Source organism: Balaenoptera physalus (genome assembly GCF_965194825.1).
Source record: "Balaenoptera physalus genome assembly, chromosome: 15".
In the NCBI taxonomy this organism is placed as follows: Eukaryota; Metazoa; Chordata; class Mammalia; order Artiodactyla; family Balaenopteridae; genus Balaenoptera; species Balaenoptera physalus.
The window spans coordinates 13,304,411-13,323,333 of NC_138894.1; the positions used below are offsets into that span (position 1 = coordinate 13,304,411).

Here is an 18,923-nt window from a genome sequence, read left to right on the forward strand (position 1 = left end):
CAATTTCCTCATCCACCAAACAGTGGTTAGGATACTGGGCTGCTCAACCTCACATCGTTGCTCTGAGAAGCAGTAAGATAATGGATCCAGTCAACACGTCATCACTGAGCGGAGTGTCAGGTGCTGGGGACAGACTGAGGAATGAGACAGACTAGAACCTGCCTTTATAGAGCTGAAATCTGAGGGGTGGGTGAAAGGTGACAGCTAATTCATAAGTGAAAAAACAGGATAACTATGGGGGGGGGCGGGTCTCTCAGGACAGGTGGTCAGAGAGACCCTTCTGAGTTGGGGACCTTTGGGCTGAGACCCGGATATACGTCTCGTATATACTGTGCTGGGCAGTAGGGAGTTTTGACATGATCATCGTGGTCTACTATTTATCTACACATAAATTAATTCTGAGATGTGTGAAACAGTACAACGTGGTCATTTTAAATTATACTTGCATGTCTGCTAAGCTTAAACGTGAAGACCGACAGGCATTGCTGGAAGGCTACTTTCAATGGTCTCTTTGGCCAGGTCCCCAGGAGGATGGAGATGTCTTACTAAGGGTGGGGGAAGAGAGTGGGGACCACCCCCCGCCCCCCACAGAAGGGATGCTCTGACATTTACTCATTTTAAGGACTGTTTAATTGCCAATTCCAGGCGCTCCGACGTGAAGGGTGGATTTAAGAAATCAGGGCATCTAAGGGACATGACCGTGCTATCGGTCTGTGATGAACTGCCCAGCACCTCCTGCACTTGGTGAGTGAAGCCCAGCGATCGATGCCCATGCACAAGCAGGCTAGAGGTGCTCTGAGAAGGCTGGGGCAGACTTGATCCCATCCTCAGCCTTGTCTCCAGAACGTGGCCCACGGGATGCCCCAAAGAAACCTTTGTGGAATGAAGAAGTGAATGGGTGACTGATGTGTGGAGGGAGGGAGCAAGGCAGCTGAGAAGACAAAGGTCTCCAGTAGCAAGCAAGCTCAAGGTTGCTGATAATTTGGGGGCACCATTTGTAGATCATGATCAGAGAGGGTGTGGGGAAAGTCTCCCAAACATCTCCCAGTGTTTTTCTCAAATGTTAACATGCTAATACTGACTCTTGAGAGGTCTTCCAGAGAGAGAAGAAAAGGCAGGGCAAACCAGGCTGAGTAATAAGTGATTCAGGTTCAACACGCTTCTTCTAGACGCTGTCATAATGATCTGTGTGGTTATGGCAGGGTTGCCCTGTGGTCCTAGAGAAACGAATCTCAAATGTTATCTGGTAACCTTTCTATCAATATTTAAACATAACTAATAAGCAAACCATCCATTTTTCTTTCGTTATGCTTTTAATGAAGGAAAAGGAATGAAGACACACAGAGACTGGCCAGATAATAAAAAACCGACCAGACTAGACCATAACCACAATATCGCAGAGACATCACCACTGAATGTGGAGGCCCTTAGAGTCCATGGCAGATGGAGTCAGGTCCCAGGGCCAGCCCTTCCCCTGCACTCGGCTGTGGGCAGCAGGTAGAGGTGCTGCAGGGGGCTGAGTCCTGGTTTTTCGGTGCCTGTGTCATTTTCGAGCAAGTGTGTCATAAAGCTTCCTGTTTCATCTCCCAGTTATTCTGAAACAAAAACATGCACGAAAAACACAGGTCACTGCCAACCGCATTGAGACACAGTCACTCCAGTATATGGAAACCGAAAAGGGAAAGACAGATCGTAAATGCCACAGTAAGATGGGGAATCAAATTTATCAGCATCTATTCAAACAGTGATAATCAACAAAGATTGCGGTGGGGATAGGGGGGCGGGGCATCAGTTTAAAAATAATTCACAAGAGACTGTGAAGGCAGATGTTCCCAGAAGCCCACTGCCTGTTTACTGAAAAGTTGAAGTCAGTTCTGCCCCTCTGGGTCCAGGTCTAAGCCTGGGGCACACCGAGGCCCTTCCCCTATGTGCTCCTGTTGGTCTAGCTGAAGTCACACAGGACTCTCAGGACGACCCTGGTGTTTGCCCAGGTGATGTCCTGAGCACCTCTCCCCAGGGGTCCAAAGAGACTTAAAAGAGGTCACCATGGAATTACAGTCCAACGAGGATGGATGAGGAGGATGGTGGCTGAACGTCTGGTCCCCTCTCCTCTTCCCCTCCAAGAGAGCTGGGCTCCCAGGGACATCACAGCATCGTGATCAGACAAGCTTGTACCGAGCAGCCTCAGAGAGGTGGAGGGAAGGAGAGATGCTAAGAGGGGGGACCTTGACCAAGCAAAGACCCTGAGGACAGCACAGGGTTAAGAACAGCTCCAAAACCTATGTTTCTATTAAAAACTGCCTTGCCACTTGAGACCAGTATGGTTTGGCTCCCAAGCAGCACATCGTTTGCGGAATCTCATTCTTAGTTCTCCCAAACAAGTGAAGGGATACTTCGAGAGACTGACAGAAGGATGGCTTGATTCATAAATACGAATGGCGCCACCTCCCCCAAAGACCGGTTTTGTGCTTAAATCTGCTGCTCAGACGCTTGCAGTAGGAAGAGAGGGTTGAAGACAGCATTGCCATGGGAGCAAGACCAAATCCACACCTGCCTGCTATTCCCAGCCATATTCTCTGACCAGCCACTACTGATGGTCAGAGAAGAAATGGGCTCTGCCCATGACTGCTCAGAGCTTCCTTGAGGACCCTGCAATCCCCTCCGCATGCAATCTGCCCCAGATGCAACCCTGAGTTCACGGGGAAAGCCAGCTGCCCTGGCCCCTCTCCATTTCCTGACTTTTGTTAATGGCACAAAATTATTTGCAAAAAGGTCGGGGTGGGAGGGGCTGCATGACTCTGGAAAAGCTCCATCCTTCCGGGAGACATTCATTCACAATGCACAGTAACATGCAGAAGACCCTGAGAAGTTAGGAAATAAAGAAAGCCGTTTACATTAGTTTCTTGTGTGCTTCCCATACATATCTGGAGTGGAACCCCTCTTCCACAGGAACCTCTGCTGGCAGGGTTCCACAGGGCAGCAGACAGCAAAGCTTCTCTTTGATTGAGTCCTTGCTGTCCTGACACTCACAAGACAGTTGTGACAGTCTGCATTTATTTCTTGAGACTCTGTATTGTTTTTCCTCAATATCTTCCCCAAATGCCCTCCACATATGAGTTAGCTGAAGCACACAGACTCCCTCAGCCTTTATTATTTTTTTCTCAGAGGCCTCCTATCCTAGAGGCAGTGAAACACCAGCCTTTCTGAGAGATAATGAACCTGGCTGTGTGGTCGCTAACATTCTGGAGAGAACATTGCTCAAATGAGCCTGCTGGGAAAACCAGTTTCCTGATGTGTGTTCCATGAGCTAGCATTTTCTAACGTGACAATACCTGAATCTGGGCCCAAGATTTTATACACAGTGCCTTCCTGGGTGGGCAAAGAGAAACAGGAACTAAGAAATGCATCAGTGGCTGACATGGGTGGAAGGGGCAACCTTGTTCCTTTAGTTTGAAATAGAGAGACAGCTTAGGAACCTACGCTCCTCTCCAGTTACCCTGCTTCTGAGTGGGGAGGAAAAACCAAAGTGCAAGAGCCCAGGCAGGATTTGGTATGGACCACCCAACCACGTTTACTTGGACCAGGATCACAGAGTGAGAGGTGGCAGGGCCGGAAGGATCATCTGGTCAACCTGCATTTTACAAGCACACAGAGCAAGGAAGTCGGCAGTCTTCCTAAGGTCACACTGGAAAAGACATTGCTGGGACCAAGACCTGAGTCTCTCCTACCTTCGTCCCTAGATTCTGAATTGCAGCTTTCCACTGTAAAACCTGAGCTAGTTTGTGTGTGAGCTTTTGCACGCATAAGTCAAATCCTGAGTGACTTCACGTTGACCTGGCCGTCTAGTTAACACTGAAGAAACCCAAGATGGAAGGTCCAGGAACGCTAAAAGATTTGCCCCTAATTCAGAGCTGATCGCACATCTGGCTTCCCTTATGCCAGCGGACACTGGGGGGGGATGGAGACCACCAGCGCCTCCCCTGTGTTAGGACATTCCTAGAGAAGCTTCTGGTCACACGTTACTTCCTTATTCTTACTCCCAGCTTGGCTGAGCTGTGCTGTTTCTGCAGGTCTGTAGCATTCAGGGGGCCCCCAGTAGGTCTCCCCACTGTGGGTACCCAGCTCCGCTTTCCCTCAGATCTGAGGGATGGCCTCAGGGTCACGTACATCACACTGTGAATACGAATCCTCATCAGGGGCCTGAAATGCAGCCCAGGCAATCTTCTGGATGCTCCCCAAGTCAGCTCCCAGATCACACCCTTTTGGTTCCTAATGGCAGAGGGGAGGCTTCTAGCCTGGGAAACTGAGAAGGGGAGAGAGACAGCAGCTCACACGCCCATCCCTGGGCTGGATGGGCCACCAGTCAGGGCATTTCCCCTTGATTCCATCCAAACTTCTATTTCCCAGGCAGTAAGTACCAGGGCAGGGGAGTGGGGAAGCAAGGAGCACAGACTTCAGTCTGCTGTAACATCCATGACACTGCCAATACCTCAGTGCCGAAAAGCCAGACCAGAGCCCCCAGCCACCCATGTGCAAAACACACACTCGAGCCCGCTGTGCATCAAGGGTTCCGTCAACGCTTGGGAAAACAACCGGCCAGGCGCTCACATCCTGTTCGTGTTGACTCACGTTGGATTCGGACAGGCTTGGAAGCCAATTTTTTTGAGCTTTTGAAACAGTTGCCAGGAGGGTGGGACCCGCTAGACAATGGCAAGGTGTTCGCTCTCAGGAGTCCTTGGCTTTTTACGTCTCAGAAAGTTAAAACCTAGAGGACGTGCTCAGAAAACGTCATTGCTTTTTACAGACTGATTTTAGGGATGAGTGATATGAATCCCGTGTGTAAAAGATTAAGTTTTTGTGCTACTAGAGACATCAGGGCAGGGGAGAGAGGAGCCGCCCTTGAGGGGCCCCCTTCCTTCGCTTCTGGGGGGGGCCCGTTTTTAGAATGAAAGCCACATAACTCTGAGCAGACTTAGAACCTCTCCTGAGGGGACCTCCCCGAGAAGCAGTTTTTACGAAGTGTGCCACGCATCATTACAGACTTACCCGTGGTTCAGAAAGTTTCAGCCTTTAACTGATCCGTCAGCAGAGTGCGAGCCTTCCCCAGGGCTGCCCCGAACACAGCCGGGTCCTCTTGGCCATCGTTTGTTGAGCTCATCCCATCTGCTAGATGCTGCTCCAGATGTGTGCTCTCCCTTAAGCATCTGCCCTCTCAGGTTGCTGCTTTAAGAGCAGCTCTCTCGCCTAGGGGGCAGGGGAAGTTCAACCACCAGCCAGTACACGGTGGCACCCAGCCTCCAGTCCAGCATCCCGACCTTGACACTCTGCCACCTTCTGGGATGAACAGGAGCTCACAGGTCATTCGAACACCCTGAGCCCCTGAGGATCTCGGAAGTTTGCCCACCTTTTGGTACCAAGAGGGACCCACAAAATACCTCCCTCTGTTAATACTAAAGGTTTCCACTAATGGAGATGAGGATGGGCAACCCAAGGGCCGGGCCTCACCGGATTATTTCCTGATCTAGTCAGTACCATCCCCCTCGCCTTGGTCACTTTCTCTATCCATAAAAGAAAACCTCCTTTTCAAAGAACTAAACCTCAAAAACATTTTAGCAGATCTATAGTCTGGTTGACATCGTAAAAGGTCAAAATTACAGGTAACCTTGCTATACCATTACTAAGAGATGCAAAGGGCCTTCTGAAAGGCTGGTTTTACCTCTAAGGTTGGTCTAGAACACACGAAGAGCAGCTCAGGATTAGAGGGAAAATGGAGACAACCTACAGGCTTTTAGGTTTTCCAGTCACCCACGGCCCGTGGCCCTAACCAGTGGTCCTCAGTGTGGATCTCTGGATCCGCGGCATCACCCGAGAATTTTCAGAAACGCAGATTTTCAGGGTGTGCCCCAGACCTTCTGAATTGGAAACTCTGGCGATGAGACCCAGGGATGTCTGTTTTCACAAGCCCTCAAGTGATTGTGACGCACGCCCAAGCATCACCAGTAGTGAGTGATACCTGGGCCGCGGGCTAAGTCCCTGTGACCGCGGTGACTGCAGGTCAGCCATCTACTGATGGTCTCAGTTTGGTCACCTGTACCCAAGCTCCTCACTGGATGGCTCTGGCCCAGGATCCCCACAGTGGGAAGCCAGCAGCCCAGAAACCATCTGAGACTTTCAACATGTTCTCGGGCTGACCTCGGGAGAAATGTTGGTATGATTCATCTCTCAATGCCCTTTTCCAGTTGCTGCTCATCTGTATAGCGTGGCGCAGGCACCATGGGATACTACACCTGCACCCGGGATTTCCCCTCCGCATCACATTTCTTTCCTGGCCAAGCCCCACCCTCCCACACTGTAGCCTTCCTCTCCCCCGCTCCCTTTGCCTGAGGGGAAATCTCGAGCCAGCTGTCTACTGGCATTTCTCTCAAATAGGAGACTAGAAAATGTCTCCACCAGTTTGACCCTCCTGACTGCCACCCTGGGAGGAGAAGGGAGCAGAGCCCACTCTGCTTTGGGGCCCTGCTCACACTGACACCTGGTGATGTTCAGGTGGGGAGCGCCAGCCAAAGGCTCACAACCGGACAGGTAGGAGGCAACACATGACCAGGTCAAAAAAAAAAAAAGGTTAAAAAAAATAGTTTGTTTATCATTTTAAAAAAACGAACCTCATACAGGAAGTATGAGAAGAAGAAGAAGAAAAACACAAACCCAGGCTATGACACTGAAAGTGGCAGCACTGGATACAGACAAGATGAGGGCTCCTCAGTTTCCATTCCCACTTTGCAGGGGCGGTGGGAGCAGGTAGGGTAGGGCACCAGGTGAGGGTGGGGACTTACAAACGACGGGGATGCAACAAAGAAGGGGACCGTGAGTCACGAGGCACAGCCTTATCAGACGCAGGGCAGTGTGCGTGGGGTAGGACGATGTCCCATCCAGGGTCCTCCCTGCAGGTGTGACTGTCCCAGCCAGACACGGGGAAGAAGACGCCTGAAATGGAAACTGCCCTCCGAGAGCATCCCACGCGCCCGCCTCTCCCACCCCACGTTCCACCCCTGGTGTGTTTCAGGTCAAGACACAGGAGTTACCAGACCATGATCACCTCCCCCCACTCCCTTTCCAGAAGTGCCAGACTAGCAGCAGTCAGCTAGGGAGACCCCACCATCCCAGGCCTTCCATCCAAGCCGGTGGCTGTGCAGACCCTCAGGACCACAAGCCCAAACTGGCCCGACTTGCTTTGGTCTGATGGACACTGACACGAGGCCACCCAAGGCAGATAGGAGTCAAGTCAGATGCCTAACCCAGAGCCCTCTGCCCTCTCTGAAATGTGGCTCAAATGGATTGTTTTAAAATGGGGGCATGGGATTCACAACGTCCACCCAAGAATTCAAATGAGGGAAAACAATGAGACTAAAGAACATTTCCTCTTTCACAGCACAAAACAGTAGGAGGATAGGAAATAGGAATCTTCCCTTCCCACCATAAAAAATAAATACAAATGTTCTAAAATGTGCCCACCCTGAAAAGATACCAACGAAAGGACTCCAAGTCATGACTGTCGCTGTCAAAGAAAGCCATTAAAAAAAGAAAGACAGAAAGAAAAAGAAAAAACTCTGCACACCAAAAAAAATCTCAAAATAGAACCAAAACCTGCAAATCATACTCAGGCGTCTATTATGAACCTATGTTTTAGCATGCTGTTGAAAAGGTTAATAATTTTCCTACCGAAACTGAATGTGGGTTGTGAAAGAACATTAAAATGAAGAAAATTTCCCCGTGGCTGCTATTTTATTATCACCAAAGCCATCAAGTTTCAGTTTGAGTTATTTGTATTTATTTGTGAAAACAAAGATTAGATAAGTAGAAACATAACCCTCATCCTAATTATTGCCCTGGAGTATCTGATTTTTAGAACAAAAGAAAGAAAGAAAAAAAAAAAAAAGACCATCAGACACACACTCAAGGCATGAGAATTCAGAAGAACAGAGAGGAGAGAGAGGATGCTGTTATCTCGTCCTATCACTTGAAAAAATGTATTGTCTCATGTAAGACATTCATATTTGTTTACAGTCTGTGACGACCACATGAGAGGCAATGTGTACTTTTCGTTGTTAAAACTTTTGTCAACTGTATGCTCAGATAGGGAATTTTTTTAAAACTGCAAACTATCGTTTTTGCTTTACACTTGCAAAAATGCAGGCACAGCCATATATTTATTTCCACGTTGAAGTCTTGAAAAAAGGGAATTTACAGTGCTGCTTGAAAAGATCCAATTATGAGCTTCGAGACATTTACAGGCAGGTGGAGCCCGGATGAAACGTGGGGTTTAGGTGCAAAGCTGGATTTTAACTCAAATGTGTCTCAGATGCCAGGGGAGCAGCTTCTTTTCTGAAGTTTGTAAAAGAAATCCACTAGCTGAAATGGTTAATCAAAATTAGGGGTGAGCAGAAACCTCTCTCCACGTTCTGCCCGCACAACATAAACACCAGAATGAAAAAAATAACATGCAAAAAGACCTGCAGTGGTCTCACATCACCGAACAAACTGTTTTTCTACCTATTTTGTGTTGCTGGCTTTTGTTATCAGCCCAATCGGCAAACTGTGGCCAATTTTGTCATGGTTGAAGCAGACATTTTGTTCCCAAACTGCTTTCAACATTTTAGCTACTAAATAGTTTATGAGAAATTGAAGAAGCCACAATACAAACAGAAAAGGTACCTAATCTTGCTAAATTAACCCCTTTTTCAGGTTAAAATGACACACACACATAAAAGATTAAAAACAAGAATTCTAGCAAATTCAAATTCTGAAATTACCTAAGTAGAGTTTCCTGGAAACAAGAATAATTAATGATTAACTTACTGATTGGATTTTGAAACCAGCTACATGACATTCCCTGATTCTGACCACATGACACCATGAAAAGGTGCTTTTAATGATACAACATGTAATTTTTATTTTTCATCCACACACATCAAATGTTGTGTGAAAGTGAAGGGCAAAATTCTAAAGGCGTCAATTGAATTATGCTAAAGGAAAAGAATCGGTTAAGCAGTTATTTACTACTGAAAATAAATGACACCCACGTAGTTCATCTTATATATTAATATTGAAACCAAATAGCAGTCTTCTACCACAAATCATTTCATTAAAAAAAATAATGAAACTAGTTAAAATGAAAACACAGGGTTTTATTTGATGAAACATTAAATATTCAGATCAACATGATAGAAAGCTACCATGGCTTTTCAAAATTTGTTTATGCTGAATGCCAACAACAAATTGAAGATAAAAAAAAGATGAAAGAATCCTCGCTAAAAATCCAAGAATTAACTAATTGGAAGAAAAGCAGAATTTCAGACAGAAGACTTAAGAAAACTCTTCTCTTGTTTGCAATCCTATCTCATATTTGAAGGTACAGCGTTATGTACATTTTTAGCCTTTTAAAATACCAGCATGCCCACACACTATCTCAGATTAAACCAAGGAGAAAATGACACATTCTGAAACCATTTTCTAAAGCTCCTTTTCCTGATAACACTGAGGCACTCACAATCAATTTAATGAGTTTCTAAAAAGCCCAAACAACTCTCCATAAAGAGACAGAATTGTTCACAACAGCCTGCAGACATTTCTAGATTTTACAGGCAATACTAAGAGCATTAGTCCTTGCTATTTACATTTAGAAAAACTAAGCTGTTTTCAACATCTATATCAGAAAGAAATACTACTCAGTGCTTTGGCTAATTAAATACAGGAACAATTTGAAAAACCCCAATAGATCCAGCCCAGCAGTCCCCTGATTTCAAACAATTTAAAAATTAGTTAATTCTTTCCCCTCCATGTTCTTTGCACAAATATATATTCTCCTAATCTATTCTTACTTGAAAATTCTTAAGGTAATAAAGAAAGTAAACACCCACAGAGGGTAAGAAGTCATTTCTTCTGAAAGTGGATTTCTTCCTAAAACATAGGGCAGCAAAATAAACACTGAAAAAGCACTACAAACAAATAACACAACTCAGGAAGAACACTGAGAACATGTACTGATGGACAGAAAACTTTGGAGGAATTTTCAGTCCTTCAGAAGGATGGACACATTTGTGGTGAATTTACAGCATTCTCAGGCAGAGGATGGCATGGCTTTTCATAAACTTGAACTGAAGGCAATATCAATGTAATAACATCTTCTGGTCAAGAGAATGTGTTAGGCTGTTCACCATCAGACATGTTTTAACATGTGATTCAGAATTTACACACTTCTTGTTTTTATGATCCAGCTCTTTCAATATTATGGGACTGATCTGACACTTTAGAGCAGGCAGCCTGACTTGTGTAAGACGACAGCGTTTAAGAACAAACCAAAAAACCTTGAATGAACCCTACAATGGAAGATGAGAGGGAATAAGAAGTCTCTGGGAATCACCTGAATTTGTTACTTTAAGACATTTTCTGTATGAGTATCTTACCCTAGAATATCTGCCCTCACCCTTAACCAGCATAATCGAATATTCACATTCAGAAAACCCCTGACCTTAGCTAATACTTGCCACTCTTTAACCACATATATCCCCTTCCCCCGACATAAGACTTGGAAATGATTGTGATTTTAGTCATCTGGAAAGAGTGAAACATGACATGGTCTTCAAGCACTTTCTTCAGAACCGTTGTCATTTTAACTCTGTTTTACCACAAGTAAAAAGGCCGTGCTCACGGAACAAATTCAAGTTCCCCCTCAATTGTATCTGTAACCTGGGAATTTCTTATGATCAGGGTAGCACAGGACAAAAGCTTTCACTGAAGAAAGATTCAGAGCATTTTTTTAAAATTCCCAATTTTTTGGCAAGTAGAAAAATCAAAAGGTAAACTCTTCCATATTATAAATTAATGTTCTCAGCACAACTACTTCACCTGCAGCTAGCTAACTTATTCTCCCTTTTTTTCACAAAATGCACGTGTTAACACCAAGGTTTTAAAACACCACTGTTACATTTAGAGGCATTCCTAAGTGTAAGTAAGGGTTTTCTCCCCCATTTATTAGATACACATTTTTACTGAGAGCCAATCCATTGCGTATGAAATGACACAATTTTGTTAGAGCAATCTGGCTTTAAGGGTTAGGACAGGTTACACTGTAAAATTAAAATTAGAAAACCAAGCTTCTTTTTTTTTTTTTCTTTAAAGCAAGTAATAATTTTCCAGAATCTAGAATTAACTGCAACTGGCAAAAAGAAAATAAAAAAGCCATACAGACAAGAGTGAAAAAAAAGCTCAGAAACTCAGAATCCTTGCCCTGGAAACAAAGGTCTCTCACATTTCATTTTCTATTTTCCACAAAGAAAAAACAGATAGCTCTCTAGTCCCCATATGAAATATGTAACAAGTATAAGAAATGTGCAATATCACAAATACTAATATATCTAAGTGAACATAGGAATTGCATTTTTTCTTGTTAGTGTGAATTCAACCTACCGTGTTGGTAAGTTGACAGAGATCAGACCCTGTAACTGCAGCATCAGAAATAGGACGATTTGTGTTGGAAACTCAAGTTTGAGCTAAAATGATTCTCCTCTGACAGGGTCTGTTAGCACAATTAAAAAGCGTCGTGAACACCCCTGGATCATGAAGAGTATAGTATATTTTTGAGTCTAAAACTCTTCAATGATGTTGGCTTGAAAGCTGTTTAATTAGCTGTAAGATGCCAACCAATCTCTTTATCAAAGCCAGCTGAAAACAAAACTGAGAGAAACAGCTTGTGGTTTCACAAAAAATGTATTTACATGAAGTATATTTTAAAGGGAGTTCGATCATTAGGTACGATGTCATCTGGGCTGTGCGGTGGATTTGACATTTAAAGATGTCAGAGCTTGTCAGATTTATCTCCAGTCTATACTTAGTTTAGAAGTAACCACTTCTGTGAGCAAATCTTGTTTTGTTGATTTCCAGCCTCAAAATCTGCAAAGACTTAACTCTTATTTACAGAACACAAATCCTTTCCATGTCCTCTCACTTCCTTACCTAAGATCAACTAAAAAGAAAGTGGGGCCGTGGGTGACAAAGTGGAATTGAAGCCCGCTTTGACACCGAGTCACAGGGATGGGCACAGAGCAAGCAAACCACGGTGAACAGAGCACGGAAGGACAGAGTTACTATTGACAAGCATGATGTTTCCTGAAATAGATAGGGGTCCAGACCTTTAGCCCACTACTTCCTGCTGCGTGTCTTGGAAAAAACATTCTGATAAGACGGGGTGCCCTTCACTTAACACTTAACATTGTCCCAGACGAGGAAAACCCAGAGTGACACAAAAAGTTTCACCATGATGAAAGCTAAAGCTGTCTCAGTAAAAGTCCCATCAAAGGATCAGTAAAAAGATCCAGAGAAACATCGGCCTTTACGCATCTTCAACCAGGAACATGGTTTGGTAGTTTTGTCAGATTGTTTAGTGACCGTGAATTCATGCTTTATATTTTATCAAGAGATGGGTTAGTGAATCACCACCATTTAACTATCACAAGAAAGATGTTTGAAGAATGGATTAGTCACTCATTCACTCTTTTCCAAAGACCACTTTTCATTTTGCCTAATTTGTTGAAAATGGAAATTAAGCTCTAAGACAAATTCGGCTTAAGACAAGCTGTAGCAGACCCAAGCGAAATCTGCAGCCAGCAGCGCCCCTGAACCACAGAACCTCATGCCTGGGACCACACAGATCTTTCAAACAGAAAGGGAAATGGTCGTTGATGTTATATGACCAAAATGTACATTCAAATAAGAACTCTGTTCCTTAGCACCCTTTGACCTTAATTCACATCATAGAGCTCAAGGGGTACCAGATCCAGGATATTAATGAAGGAGTTTACATGCAGTTAGCAATAGAGTTTTTAAAGGGTTACAGAAAGAAGTGTTTTCTAAGACTGCCACTACCCATCAATTACTTTCCATAGTTTGTTTTAAAAGGGGCTTCTCCCCAAACCCAACTCTTTCATTGTTAATCATTTTGTTAAAAAAAAAAAAAAAAAAAAAGATGTAGCATAAAATGTGTCCATATAGGTTGCTGTTCAACCCCAGGAGAGCCAGGTCAGAGGAAATCCCCACCAGGGTTCTGACAGAGCCGCTAGAAAAGGAAGCAGTACAGGGGCCCAGGGAACAGGCAGAGGACAAGAATGGCTACGACTTATTATCTGCTCTGCAACTGTCTTATTAGTGGGAAATAGCCATTTGATTTATTTTCTAAACTCAAAGCCAACTGGACTTCATTTATTAAGAGCTCTCTTCTTGCCTGTGCAGTGGCACTCATTTGGGAAGTTACAAAAACCAGTGCCTAAGTACCAGGAAAGCTGCGGTCCAAGGAGGGTGGGAGAAAGGGGTTTCACTCTCCCCTAAACCCAGGGGGCTCTGCTTCTAGATTCTGAGAGGCTCCGATCTGCCTGCTCCTTTGAACACAACACCAGACTGAGGTTCTGAGCCAGTGCACAGAGGTCCCAGGGACAGCTGATCAGCAAATTTGCTTGACGGATTGGTTTTTTGAGAAGGACAAATACAGAAAAAAAAAAGAGTTATGAGATAGCACTAAAGCGCTTCTGCTGGAACGAATCCAGAGCGGCCACGTGAGCCTGCAAAATCCAATGTGAAATCTTCCAAATATTTCAGCACATCAGAGGGATTCCCACATCGGCAGGACCCTTCCCACCTGCCTGTGGCCACGGGCATAGACAAGGTGGCCGGGAGGTGACGTACTCTGCCTGGCGTGTCCCTCCCTCTGGGGCTGCCTTTGTCCTTGATGCTGTTCCCACTGTGTTTATTAGGTGACATTCTTGCAATGCTTTCTGCTTTCTTTCCGCTGCTGCCTGTTGCTAGGGAATGAGCCCTAATCGCTTCAAGCGAACAGAAGCACAGCCACGAGCGCTTGGCAATGTCTCCGTTTGGTGACAAGGTAGAAAGAATCCTTGAAATCATCCTCATTTGCATTTTCCCTCCTAAGGATGGCAACATTTGCTCCATGCTGGAATGTGTGTTTTCTTCGTCTCAACGCTGGGTTTGGTGCCTTTGGGATGGATCTCATGCCCGTCCCGACTGTCTGTTCTTGTCACCAACCGTCCTGCCCCAGGTGGCGACAGGCGATTAGAATAGCTTGGCTCTGGCTCACACTCCACTGTCAGCCTTTATTTACTTTTTTCTTTTTTGTTCTTGGAGAGAAGCAAACCACATCGTCAAAGCATTTAAAAACACAAACCAAAGGAAACTCGGTTTCCAGGCTTTAAGTAGATGCTATTTACCCACAGTTTATTTCCAGAAGTCACTTGGAAACCGTTGTCATTTTTCACTCAGATTCACTGAGAAGCCTGACACTGTGGTAGTGTCAATGATCTGTATTTGCTTCTTGCCAGTGGGAAGCAAAACCCAGTCTCTGTCTTCAAACCCAGACTCACCTTGATTCTCTGGACGTGGCTTCCCCAGCTCTCTCATGTGCCTTCCATGGGGGTGGCCAGAGTCTGGCCCCTGCTGGTGGCCGTGACTCAGAAGCCAGTGGAGATGGAGTGAGCCATTCTCTCTTTAGACGCTACCACCCCTCATTTGAATGGAAGGGCAAATGTCACTTTGTGGTTGGAAATGTACCTCCTGTTACCTCTCCCTGGGAGGACAGACCTTGTCACCAGGCAACACGTAGGCCTCGTGCTTCAGGCTTCCTTCGAGTAGTTGGGTGACCAGTGTTGGGGAAGGCTCAGTCAGGCTTGCAGTGTGTCCCCTGCCAGCACGGGGTTTGGTCAGAGTTGGCCCTGGGTGAGAATCTGCTAAATGGACCCATGAATGGCAGACCGATGAGCTTGTCAGGTAGCATGAGCCCACTTCCTAGCTTGGGACTCACCACAGTTCCAGGGTGGGCACAGATGGGTACCTTGGGGTGACCAAGACTGACAGCTACCATTTGCTGAGGTCCTGTCCTAGGCGCATCGTGTAAATTATCGACTTTGCCCAAACTTCTGAAGCCGATACTCTTATTACCCTCATTTAGAGAGAAGGAAGCCATGGGGTCGGGGTAGGGGGTTTAACCGGCTGCAGATGACAGCAAGTGAAGAGTCGGGAAGGACGGCAGACGTCTGTTGGCCCCGCCCACGTCCTTGCCTTCTTACCAGGCCACCTTCACCACTGTTTAAATCAGTGGCCACCACCCCACAGCCCGTGGAGACCCTTCCATGGAGGTTGCTGGTCCACAGATCCGTGTGTCTGGCTGGACTGCAAGTTCTCCAGGACGGACCCCGTGGCTGGCGGACTCAGCCTGGCCAGCACCAAGTACCCTGCCTGGAGCACCACGGACATCCCGTTAGCGTTTAAGAAGTGGGTTGCCATCTCCTGCCCGTGGAGCCTTCCAAAGCCAAGAGGACAGTGTCTTCAGTATTGGGTGTTTGAGCTTATACTAAGAGGAAGAAATCCGAGTAATAGGTTCATCCCTCCCGCCTGGAGAAGTTTCCTCACTCCCACCATGCACTTCGGTGAGCCTGGGTCTCCATCCTTTAGACTTCCTTGGTCCCTGAGTGTCCCCCACAGACCCTCCTCCACCGTGCCTGCACCAAGTCCTAACACTACCATCTGCCATCCCCGCCCCCCTCTGCCCTTCCCTGGAAAGACTGAGGAGGTGGGCTGTGGTCATCCCGCCCCTGGGCTCAGCCTCCCAGACCAGCGGTGAACACACCTCGGGGAGGCTCGTGTGTTCATGAAGCTCTCAAAGCAGGATTTCTGGTCTCTTTTCAGAGCAAACTGTGGGCGTTGGGAGGAGGGGAGGTGATGTCTGGAGATAAGACTGTCCCCGCAGCTGGCAGATTACAAGATTTCTCCCAGGGGAGCCCTTGGTGTCTGTTTCTCCTTAACCAGGCTCTTCTCCTGCTTGGCCCACGGTACCATGTTGGAGAGCAGATGGCCATGGTCACCGGGAAGGCCAGTGAGCCCCAGGTGGAACTCCCTCTCGGACCACCCAGGGCATTGTGGCTTTTCTGTTCCTTCCCACTGTTGGTGCTGTGACCCGTCTCATTCCTGGGGGCGGGGGCGGTCAGCTAACATGGACCACGTATGGTCCGCTTGGTGGGAGTGCAAACCTCTCTGAGTCTCTCCACAATTGGAAAAAAAATAATAAAATAGTTCTGCTTCTGTTATTTGCTGCTTCCCTTGGCCTTCTTCTCTTCCTGTAGATTAATATATTAAGGGGCGGTTTCAGTGTTTAATTCATGTCTTTTTTTTTCAAGCAAAAATACAAAACTAATTTTTCTTGTATTTTTTAAAGCAATTTATGTGCATTGTTTTTTTGTTTTTTTTTTTTAATTTTTATTTTGTTTATGGCTGTGTTGGGTCTTCATTTCTGTGCGAGGGCTTTCTCTAGTTGTGGCAAGCGGGGGCCACTCTTCATCGCGGTGCGCGGGCCTCTCACTATCGCGGCCTCTCTTGTTGCGGAGCACAGGCTCCAGACGCGCAGGCTCAGTAGTTGTGGCTCACGGGCGTAGCTGCTCCACGGCATGTGGGATCTTCCCAGACCAGGGCTCGAACCCGTGTCCCCTGCATTGGCAGGCAGATTCTCAACCACTGCGCCACCAGGGAAGCCCGATGTGCATTGTTTTTTTTAAAAAAAAAAGTGCAGAAGAAAGAGAAGATGAGGGGCTGGGGAAAAAAGCAAGAGGACAAAAAGGAGGAGGAAGAGGAGATGTTTGGGAAGAAAGGAAGGAGGGAGGGAGGGAGGGAGGGAGGGATGGAGGAGAAATCCACACAGACACGGAGGTTCCTCCCGAGAGAACCTGAAGGAAGCCGGGGCCTCCTTTCTGATTCAGATACTTATTCCATGCAGTTTTTAAAAAGCAATTGTAGAAATTAAAGGGGAAAGGAGCTTTGGTCACAGAATCACTATTCTATGGATTATGATATTTTCACGTTGAGAAAAGGCACTCTTCCCTCGTGATGAAAATATGACTTTGCCTACCTAGCAGTGTGACAGGACTATTTTAAAACCAGGTCAGTACATGAAGCCAGGAAGAATTGTCTCAAGACTGTCAACATGACACTGGAAACCCCTGCTATGGGAATAAATCTCCTTGCCTGCAGGGGAAAAACAAATCCAGCCAGACCACTCAGGGAGGCAACGGGGACATTTCTGGGCACTTTTAATAAACTATTGTTTTCATGGAAAATGTTCCGATATGCATGAGAATTCTGCAATTTATTTGGAAAGTCCAAAGATGTAATAAAAGAAAAGGTACACCCATTATGATCATCCATGTCGTTCCCTGTTGTGGCCTCATAACACTAACTCACAGTAATAAAGAGGCTTTCAGAGGAACTCCAGCGGCCAAATTTGGGACGCCAGGTGTTAAGGTGACAAAAAGCTCAGCTTTCGGCAGCTCCTGATTCGGGTGCAGAGCTGCAGGTGTAGACCTGGCTTCCCTGATGTCCTTTCGTTTGGTGGGGGTGGGTCTGTAAAAAGCCACACTGTCCCTTGGGCCCTCACCTGGCTCAGTGCTCCGCCAGCACACACCTTATTTGCTACTTCGTCCTGTTCATCAGCTTTTCCTTCTAACCTTCTTGGCAATGTCACCAGAACCAGTCTCCCAGTTTTTTCTGATAAGCCCGTTTCACACTCTGACGGACACACCCCAGTTTGGAAGTTAATTTCTAATATTAAATTCCAGGACGTCCCTCCTTGGTTTCACCCCATTACTCTGGTCACGCTTCCTACCGTGCTAAACACTGCTTTTATCTCCTGGGCATCAGTCACCTTCACGTTGGTGAGTTCTATTCCTTTTCCCGCCCAAGCTCCCTTCAGGCAAGATCAACGCATTTAATTCTCAAGAGCCTTGGATCACCAGGCTGTCCTCGGTGACTTTCATCCAGCCACTCGGCTCCTTCACCTTCCTCCTTTCTACATCAGGTGGTCCCAACTGAACGTGTGTGGTCCACTTCTGAAGGAGCTCAGACCCAGGGAAACACTCATCAGATTAGGAGAAATATACTTTCGCCTAAGATTCCCAGTGAGCTGAATTACAAAACTAACCACAGAAAACAGCCCGGAACAACCCTGATGTTGAAGGTGATATATCTGGCTCCACGTTGGGATGGCGTGGGATGGCCACTTATAAATCCCCCAGAAGTGCTGTCATTCGTGCAAGATTTTTCCGAACGGCATCTCCACGGGCAATGGATGGGACGAAGCGATCATTTTCTCCAGCAAGACGTATTTTAGAAAGCGAAAGGCAAAATGGCTTTTTAGTTGTAGCGCTGCCTCATTTGGAAAGAAAAAGTATGTCATGCTCTTGTTTCACTGACATGCCTGTCTCACACATCAAGCATTTGTGGTCCTTCGCTCGGGCAGTTTCTTCATTTCACTGGAGCCTCTACCCAAAATTATTAATGCTGACATTGGGCACAAATGTGTTACAATAAAACCTTGCACGGGCGCAGTGTTTACCCTCAGGAAGTAAGCAAGTCATCTACAAGTGGGACTACAGCTTGTGTGAAATTAAACATAATTCGTGTTAATTCCAACGAAGTGGAATTTTTAAAATCAAACGTGGCTCAAGAACTTGTTTGATGATGGGGGATATATACTGGAGTAAAAAATAAAGGCATATTATAGAAGAGGCTTGAGAGATTGTATTCCAACGCCATAGAGTGGTTATTGAAATTTGTTTCATGAGGGTTTAGCTCCCGAGCTGATTTAAACCACTTTACAAACATCACATGGATAAGTCTCGCATATATACTTCCCTTGGTAAGATGGTACACTTGAGGAAAGTAGATGTAAACTAAATATGAATTAAGGTTTGAAAGCATGGATAGAGCCCATCAAATCCCAAACTCACATCGAGTGACAGTGTCTTGCACTCAGGGAGAGACAGTGGGCTGCAAACTGCCACTATAGGAGCCACTTTGGTTTCAAACACGATTTT

The 18,923-nt window shown here is 46.0% G+C and overlaps 1 long non-coding RNA gene across 3 annotated transcripts in view; it reads right to left on the bottom strand.

Moving 5' to 3' along the window:
* Window positions 1-1,294: 1,294 nt before the first annotated feature.
* The window catches only part of LOC309643831, a 56,249-nt gene continuing 38,620 nt past the window's right edge, over window positions 1,295-18,923 (bottom strand). Inside the window, exons 2-3 of one of the 3 annotated variants that reach the window (XR_014254078.1) lie at window positions 5,047-5,331; window positions 1,295-1,595 (exon numbers count right to left, since the gene is read on the bottom strand). This is a non-coding gene — a long non-coding RNA (uncharacterized lncRNA). Of the gene's footprint in view, window positions 1,596-5,046; window positions 5,335-18,923 lie in introns of all 3 variants that reach the window. The other 2 variants (XR_014254079.1, XR_014254080.1) reach the window with 2 other exon arrangements.